Here is a 9070-nt window from a genome sequence, read left to right on the forward strand (position 1 = left end):
AACTCCTCGGGGAGGCTGAGCGGGGTTAGGGGCCCTTTCTTTTTTAAATCTGTTTTCAAGGCACTGTCATTGATGTGTGGGCCTAGAATACTCAGAGTGGAGTTGGGTTTTACAGGTTGAAGCCTGGAAAGAACTGTTGGGTTTCTGTGTGTAGCATCTGCTCCATGACATGATATACAAGAAGGAAGAATGGAAGAGGCTGTGATCCCAGCTGCTTAGAGAAAGGGTTGCGGTTGCAATGGTCAAAAATGGCAGCCCAGTGAATCCCGTTGTCCGTGGTGTTGAATTCTTGGAGACAGGTGCCTCCCTGCCAGCCAGCAATGTGAGAAACGATGTTCAAGACTGTTTTGATTCAGCCGGGCGCAGTGGCTCACACCCGTAATCCCAGCACTTTGGGAGGCCGAGGCGGGCGGATCACTTGAGGTTGGGAGTTCGAGGCCAGCCTGATCAACATGGAGAAACCCTGTCTCTACTAAAAACACAAAAATTAGCCGGGCGTGGTGGTGCATGCCTGTAATCCCAGCTACTCGGGAGGCTGAGGCGGGACAATCGCTTGAATCTGGGAGGCGGAGGTTGCAGTGAGCTGAGATCGCGCCACTGCACTCCAGCCTGGGCAACAAGAGCGAAACTCTGTCTGAAAACAACAACAACAACAATAACAAAAAGATTGTTTTGATTCAAGTGCTTATGAAAAACAGGGATGGGTGGGACAGGGGGTGGATTTCTGCCCAAAGCACTTCCTATGTGGGACCAGCAGGGCAAATGGCTGTGGACCAGCACGCAGCCAGCCAAAGGGAAACTGGTGTGTGGAGATGTGCTCCTGAGAGTCAAGTGCTTAAAATGCGAATCAAATGTGGGAAGTGCCAAGAAACATTATATCAGGACATCATTCCAAATTTGGAAAAAGAGGAAAGGCGGGCAGTGGGGAGATGACCTATTGTTGAGCCACACTACCCAAGACAGAGAGGAGGCCTTAGGGAACCCCTCTTCTTTTTGCCACAAAAAAAGTTTATGTTCATAGTAGATGACAATTGTGGTGATATTGAACAACCTTCATTAAAATGATATCACCTGTATCTATTGATGACATTTCATAGTCTTCATGAAAGCCATTCTAAGTGGCTGCAAAACATTCACTCTACTAGGCTGACTGTGACATTTTTGTGTCCCCTATTTTTGGGTGTTCAGGGACTTTCTAGCTTTGGCAATTAAAGGTAATACTCAAGTGCAGGTGTCAAATTTTGCCCACATTTTGGATTATTTCTTCCGGATGAATCCCTGGAAGTGGAATTCCTGAGTCAAAGGGAGGGAGGACTATTAAGTCCCTTGATTAGCGATTTCAAACCGGTGGGCCAGAGCCAGTTTGTCTGTTAGCTGAGTTTCATTTGGCCTATGCATTTTTTTTTATGTACATACAGTTTTTTTTGTTTTGTTTTGTTATTTAGATATGAGGTCTCACTCTGTTGCCCAGGCTGGAGTGCAGTGACGTGATCATAGCTCGCTACAGCCTCAAACTCTTGGGGTTAAGCAATCCTTCTGCCTCGGCCTTCATAGTAGCTGGGACTACAGGCATATGCCACCATGCCTGCCTAATTTTTTTTTTTATTTTTGCAGAGACAGGGTCTTGCAGTATTGCCCACACTGATCTCAAACTCCTGGCCTGAAGCAATCCTCCTGCCTCAGCCTCTCAAAGCACTAAGATTACAGGCATGAGCCACCGGGCCTGTGCACACATTTTTAAAAGTAAGATTTCCCATCAGAATGCAGATTTACAGCTTATCTTGGAAAATCAAAGCTGCCCAATCAATCAATGTAATCCACTGCATTACAGGAATGAAGGGATAAAGCCAGATGATCATCCTAATTGATGCAGAAAAAGCATTTAACAAAAGGCAGCATCTTTTCATCATTAAAAACCTTCAACAAACTTGAAACAGAGGAAACTTCTTCAACATGAAAAAGCACATTTGTGAAAAACCCTCAATGATGGAAGGATGAAAGCATTTACCCCAACAGAGGAACAGGACGGGATGCCCAATTTTCACCACTTCTGTTCAGCATAGTACTGGGATTCTAGCCAGATAAATTAGGCAAGAAAAAGAAATAAAAGGCATCATATCGGAAGAGAAGAAATAAAATTATTCACAGATGACATGATCTTATATAGGAAAAAATCTGCTGAAAAACTATTAGCCCTAACAGAGGAATTGAGCAATGTTGTGGAGTGCAAGGCCAACACACAAAAATTAGTTGTATTTCTATATGCTGGCAATGAGCAATCCAAAAAGAAACTTAAGAAAACAATTCCACTTACAATAGCATCCTTAAGAATAAAATTCATAGGAATAAATTTAAGGAGATGAAAGACTTGTACACTGAAACTTATAATGCATTGCTGAAAGAAATTAAAGAAGACCTAAATACATGGAAACTCAGCTCATGTTTATGGACTGGAAGACTTAATATTGTTAAGGTGCAATACCACCCAAAGCAAAATACAGTCTTGATGCGATCTCTATCAAAATTCCAATGGGCTTTACTGTAGAAATGGAAAAGTTGATTCCCAAATTGCTATGGAATTGCAAGGGACCGCAAACAGCCAAGACAATCTTGAAAAGAAAAAAAGGATAAATTGACGGACTCACACTTCCTGATTTCCAAAACTTACTACAAAGCTACAGCAATCAAAAGGTTGTGATACTGGCATAAGAACAGACTTATAGAATGGAATATAGACATATAGACAATGGAATGGATTGAGACAAAGCAGACATATAGAAAATGAAATAGATTAAGAGTCCAGAATTAAGCCCTCAGATATATGGTCTGTTGATTTTGGACAAGAATGCCAAGATTGCTCAGTGGGGAAAGGCCAATCTCTTCAAAGATGGTGCTGGAACTATTGGATATCCATAAAAAAGAGTGAAGTTGGATCCTTACCTCACACCATATACAAAAATTAACTTAAGATTGATTAAAATTGTAAATATAAAAGCTGAAACTATAAAACTCTTAGAAGGAAACATAATGGTAAATCTTCATGACCTTGAATTTGGCAGTGGTTTTCTAGCTATGACAACAAAAGTGCAGGCAACAAAAGAAAAAATAACATGGACTTCACTAAAATTAAAAACGTATATACAGCAAAGAACACTATCAAGAGAGTGAAAAGGCAACCCACAGAACAGGAGAAAATATTTGCAAAGCATATAGCTGATAAACATCTAGTATCCAGGATAGAGGAAGAACTCTCACCACTCAACAACAAAATACCCAAATAATCCAACTTAAAAATTGGCAAAGGACTTAAATAGACATTTCTCCAAAGAAAATATTCAAGTGGCCAATAAGCAAAGGAAAAGTTGTACAACATCATTAATTATTAGGGACATAAAATCAAAACCACAATGAGGTACCTTTTCACACCCATCAGGATGGCTATAATTTTGGGGCCGGGGGAATAACAGGTATTGGTGAAAATGTGGAAAAATTGGAAGCTTTGTACACTCCTGGTGGGTATGTAAGATGGTGCAGTTGCTGTGGAAAACAATGTGGTGGTTCCCCAAATAGTTTAACATAGAATTACCCTGCATTTCCACTCCTAGCTGTGTATCCCAAAGGAATTGGTAACAAACACTTGTACACAAATGTTCTTAGCACTACATTGTAATTGCTGTAATGGCCAAAAGGTGGAAACACCCTAAATGTGCACAGCTGATGAATGGATACACAAAATGTGTTCTATCCATAATGGAATATTATTCAGACATAAAAAGTGAGGAAATACTGATACGTGCTATGATGTGGATAAATCTATAAAAATATTATGCTAAGTGAAAGAAGCTAGACATAAAAGATTCCATATGGTATGATTCCATTTATATGGAATGGCCAGAATAGGTAAATGCAGAAAGACAGAAAGGAGATGAATGGCTTTCAGGGAACGAGGGGAGGAGGAAATGGGGGATGAGCTTAATGTGTACGGGTGTCCTTTATATGTGATGAACATGTTCTAGAATGGGATACTGCTGATGGTAGCACAACATTGTGAGTGTATTAAGCACCACTGAAGTGTACACTTTAAAATAGTTAAAATGATGAATTTTACGTTATGTAAGTTTTACCTCAAAATTTTTTTTCTTTCTTTCTTTTTTTTTTTAGATGGAGTCTTGCTCTCTCTTGCCCAGGCTGGAGTGCAGTGGTGAGATCTCGGCTCATTGCAACCTCTGCCTCCCAGGTTCAAGCAATTCTCCTGTCTCAGCCTCCCAAGTGGCTGGGACTACAGGCCCACACCACCATGCCCAGCTAATTTTTGTATTTTTAGTAAATAGGGTTTCACCATATTAGTCAGGCTGGTCTCGAACTGCTGATCTCAGGTGATCCACCCAGCTCGGCCTCCCAAAGTGTAGGGATTACAAGCATGAGACACTGCACCTGACCAATTTTTTTCTTTAAAATCGGGCCAGGTGCAGTGGCTCAGGCCTGTAATCTCAGCACTGTGGGAGGCTGAGGTAGGAGGACTGCTTGAGGCCAGGGGTTTGAGGCCAGCCTGTGCAACAAGCAAGACTTTATCTCTACAAAAGTTAAAAATGTAGCCGGGTATTGAGGTGCACATCTGTCGCTACTCAAGAGGCTGAGGCTGGAAGATCACTTGTGCCCAGGACATCAAGGCCGCAGTGAGCTGAGATTGCACTACTGCAATCCAGTCTGGGCAACAGAGCAGGACCCTATAAAAAAAAAAAAATCAGAGCTGCCCTTGCCCTTGTGCTAATGGGCTCTCTCTCTATTACATCACCTACCTGGCTCCCAGGGCCACCTGAGTTTGAGACCCCTGCTCTAGATTCATGTTACCAAATCCCCTTCCAGAGAGTGTGTAGTCAGTTACACCACCACTCAGGATCCAGGAGAGAAACATTTTCACCAAACCCTGCTCAACACACTGACTCCCTCATTTCAGTGAGGAGGAGAGTGAGGTTCAGAGATGTTAAGTGACTTGCTCCAGGTCACACAGCCAGTCAGGACAGTGTTGGGACTGGAGCCCAGCTCGTCTGATCCTGAGTCCAGTGACCTGTCCTCCTGCCACACGGGTTTCCTACAGCCGGGGAAACCAAAGCATAGGGCTGGGAGCCCCATTCGAGGGCTCTGACTCTCAGAAACCCATCATATCCCCTCTGAGGCCCTTGGCTGGCATGAATCCCAGCCAGGTAAGAGAAGAGGAGGTGTTCAGGCCCCTGAGCCTGGGAGCGGCTGCTGGGTGCCAGCTTTCTCCAGCATCGGTGGAGGGACAGCCGCCAGGGGGCGTCTGCTGAGGAAAATCACAGCGGGTTGCCGGCAGCATGGGCATGCGGGGCGCATGGAGCCTGTGGGCTGTGTCCGGGTGTGGGCATGTGCGCAGGGTGTGTGTGTGTATGGGGTGTGCCTGTGGGGTGTGTGAATGTCTGTGTGGGGTGCCTGTGGGGGGTGTGTGTGTGTGTGGGGGGGAGTGTGCCTGTGGAGTATGTGAGTGTGTGGGGGGTGCCTATGGGGTGTGTGGAGTGTGTGTTTGGGGGGTGTGCCTGTGGGGTGTATGAGTATGTGTGGGGTGTGCCTGTGGGGGGTGTGAGTGTGTGTGTGGTGCCTGTGGGGTGTGTGGGGTGTGTGAGTGTTTGGGGGCTGTGCCTATGGGGTGTGTTTGTGTGGGAGGCTGCCTGTGGGGTGTGTGGGGTGTGTGTTTGGGGGGTGTGCCTGTGGAGTATGTGAGTGTGTGTGGGGTGCCTGTGGGGTGTCTGTGTGTGGGGTGCCTGTGGGGTGTGTGAGTATGTGTGGGGTTTGCCTGTAGGGTGTGTGAGTGTGTGGGGGGTGCCTGTGGGGTGTGTGGAGTGTGTGTTTGGGGGGTGTGCCTGTGGGGTGTGTATGTGTGGGGTGTGCCTGTGGGGTGTGTGTGTGGGGGGTGCCTGTGGGGTGTGTGGGGTGTGTGAGTGTTTGGGGGGGGTGCCTGTGGGGTGTGTGAGTGTGTGGAGAGTGTGCCTGTGGGGCGTGTGGGGTGTGCATGTAGGGTGTGTGTGTGTGAGTGTGTGAGAATCAGAGTGTGTGAGAGTGTGGTGCATGTGTGAATGTGTGTGTGTGTGTGTGTGTGTGTGTGAGTGTGCATATACCTGAGCTCTTTCGGCTAGAATGGGAGGCTTTCTGATGAGGTGATATTTGAGATATCTGACTGAAGCAGTGGGGGGCAGGGGGATGACCGGGGGCGTTGGGGAAGAGCATTCTGAGCAGAGGGAACAGCAGCTGCAAAGGCCGCAAGCAGGCCCTGCCTGATGTGTTTGGGGAACCTAGGCTGGGGTGGAGAGAGCCAGGGGGGAGGACAGAGAGGCAGTAGAGGCAGGGCAGGCAGGGCCTCCAGGCCAACAAAGGCTGGTGAGCTTTATTCTGAGCAATCCCTGTGCATTCCAACAGAGTTAACCCATAAACACTTCCCAGAGACTCCTGGAGCTTAGAGGAAGGACAGATGGCTTCAGGCTTGGGGCAGAGTGGAGGAGAGCAGCCAAGACAGGATGTAGTGTGATTGGGCTGGGAGGCAGGAGATGACATTGAGAGAGTGCCTGTGAGCAGGGAGGTTCCCTGAAGACCTTTCTGCAGCTGGGCACCCGCCCCTGGGCACCTGTCCCTGGATACCCTTCCCTGACATGTTGACCATGTTGACCAAAGTGAGATTGGGCTTCGCCCTCCTGGCAGCTCCATCACCATGGCCAGTTTTGGCTCAGTGCCTGTGATGGAACTTTCTGGGATGGTTGGAGACGGTCTGCATCCATGCTGTCCAGAAGGCAGCCACAAAGCACAAGTGCACTGCTGAGCACCTGAAATGTACCTGGTGGGGCTGAGAAGCAAGATTTTAAGTTTAAATCTCCACAAGACACTAGCAGCCACTTGTAGCATGCGAGCTGCATGAACGGATTCTGCCGCATGGCTCCTCCTTGGCTTTAGCCAGGTAGCACTCAGGTCAGCGCTACCCATCAGGGCCTTGCCTCACTGACTTCTGCCATGCCCAAAACCAGCTGTTTGGTCTGGGCCACACAGAGGCCCCACGGCTGACTCACCACACCCCTCATCCTGAGTGAGTGGTCGGCAGATCTTTCCTTTCCACTGAGAACATGAGTTTCAGCGTGCACAGGAGTCTTGGTCTTGGCTGCCCAGTTAGTCACGTGGCTGCCCTAAACATCTGCTCCTCCTGTGCCAGGAGTGGAAGGAGCAGCTCAAAACCAAGCCTCATGCCACAGCAGATGGGCCCACCTGAGATTAGCACCTCCCTTTCCACCAGGAGCCGAGAATACCCAGGTTGCTCATTTGAACCCATATGGTGAAGTTTCCCTCTCTCTCTTTCTCTCTCGCTCTCGCTCTTGCTCTCTCTCTGTAATTTATTCTGTAATTTCGGTTTTCAAAAACAAAACCCTTCCGTAGTACAAAGTTCTCAGACTGGGTGCTGTCTCCAGTGAGTTCCTTGTAAAACAAATACGTGTTGCTTGTGGTTGTACAAGTTGCGCAGCTACGCCAGGAGGAAGTAGACAGCTGTGAACGAGCTGGGGCCACACCTGCTTTGTGGTGGGGCTGTCCCATGCATCCTAGGATGGTTGGGAACATCCCTGGCCTCTACCCCCAGATGCCAGTAGCAATCCCTCCCACCCCCATCATTGAGACACCCCAGATGTCCACAGCATGGCCACATGTCTCCTGACAGTGAAGGCAGAAGCACTTTGGTTGAGAACCGCTGGTGCAGAGCAGAAATGGCCTGATGAGAAGAGGGATGAGAGGCTGAGGCGCCTGCAGTCTCCCCTCTGTGTGTCTCCAATCCACTTTTGTGTTTTACATATGTAGGGAGGCATTATGAACAATGTCTAGTGCTATGTTGGGGTCCGTGTTTAAAATGTACTTACGTGCAGCTGTGCTCTGCCCTGCCTGTCTGCACTCGTTGCTGTGTGGCTTGTGTCTTTGACCTGCTCTGTGATGCTCCATTACAAGAGCACATTGCATCATATTCGTCCCTTTCCCTGTTACTATATCAGGCAGGACCTGGGCAGGAAACAGTGGTGCGGTCAACATGAAAAAGAGCTGAAAGGACAGACTTTAGCAAAGCGTAGGCAGGGCTGACAAAAACAGTGCCACGTTGTCTTCCCGGGGTTCATGGTTTCAGATGCTGCTGCAGGGACTGTCTCTGCTCATGGCTCCTAGTGTCCATGTGCAGAAGCATCTCCAAAGGCCTTTGCAAGGGGACTCACTGGGGCCAGGTTATCCACAAACACTGTGATACTCAAAATCTAGTTTTACCCTAAGGAGGTAGGGGATGACTCTTTGGATCTAGAAGTGAATGCACCTCCTAAGGGAATTTATCCTGAGTCACCTCCTCCTGGCAACTCACCCAAGGACTCCCCATGGGGCTTCCTCACACAGAGATATCCCCTACCATAGGAAAAAGACTCCTGGGTCCGGCCTCAGCTCCCTCTCGTTGGCTGTGCCTGTGTTTCTCACTCATCTGGCCAACCCACAGAAGTGGGTGGAGCCGGGTCTGTGCTGGGCTCTGGGGAGCATCTGACGAGTCACTGCAGAAGCAGCACTTTCTGCAGGAAGAACAGAAGTGTCTGCCTGTCTCTCACTTCCTTTTTGGGGCCTGGGAGGGTTGGCCTGTGAGTGGCCAGCTGCTATTTATGGGGCTCGACTGCTCTGTGTGAAACCCCAGTCTCTCTCGAGAGGGAAGAGTAGTGGGAAAGGGTGGTGCCAGGTGACATTGCCCCTGGTCTGGGGTACAATCAGCCCAGGTGCAGCGGTCACAACGTCAGAGTAGGGGGTGTAGCTCAGGGGTAGAGCATTTGACTGCACAACGTCAGAGTGAAACCCATCTAGGTCAGGATGGGCGTGATAGGTTTCCTAACAAATCAACTCTGTGTTCCTTGTATTTGTAGACGCTCAGTGTATAGAGTGGGCTTTTAGTTGGGTGACCACATTCCAACCCCCCTGATTTGGACAGAAGGGGAAACTGAGGCCCACAGAGGCTAAGTGCCTAGTCTGAGGTCACATGCTGAGCTTGGGACATCAAGAGGAC

The 9070-nt window shown here is 48.1% G+C and overlaps 1 long non-coding RNA gene across 1 annotated transcript; it reads right to left on the reverse strand.

Moving 5' to 3' along the window:
- Positions 1–6766: 6766 nt before the first annotated feature.
- LOC112206022 (uncharacterized) lies at positions 6767–8629 on the reverse strand. Its single transcript, XR_002940144.2, has 3 exons — positions 8435–8629; positions 7908–8043; positions 6767–6853 (listed from the first exon to the last, which is right to left on the reverse strand). It is a non-coding gene; the product is annotated as an uncharacterized LOC112206022 (long non-coding RNA).
- Between the last annotated feature and the right edge of the window lie 441 nt (positions 8630–9070).

Source organism: Pan troglodytes, chromosome 19 (assembly GCF_028858775.2).
Source record: "Pan troglodytes isolate AG18354 chromosome 19, NHGRI_mPanTro3-v2.0_pri, whole genome shotgun sequence".
NCBI lineage: Eukaryota > Metazoa > Chordata > Mammalia > Primates > Hominidae > Pan > Pan troglodytes.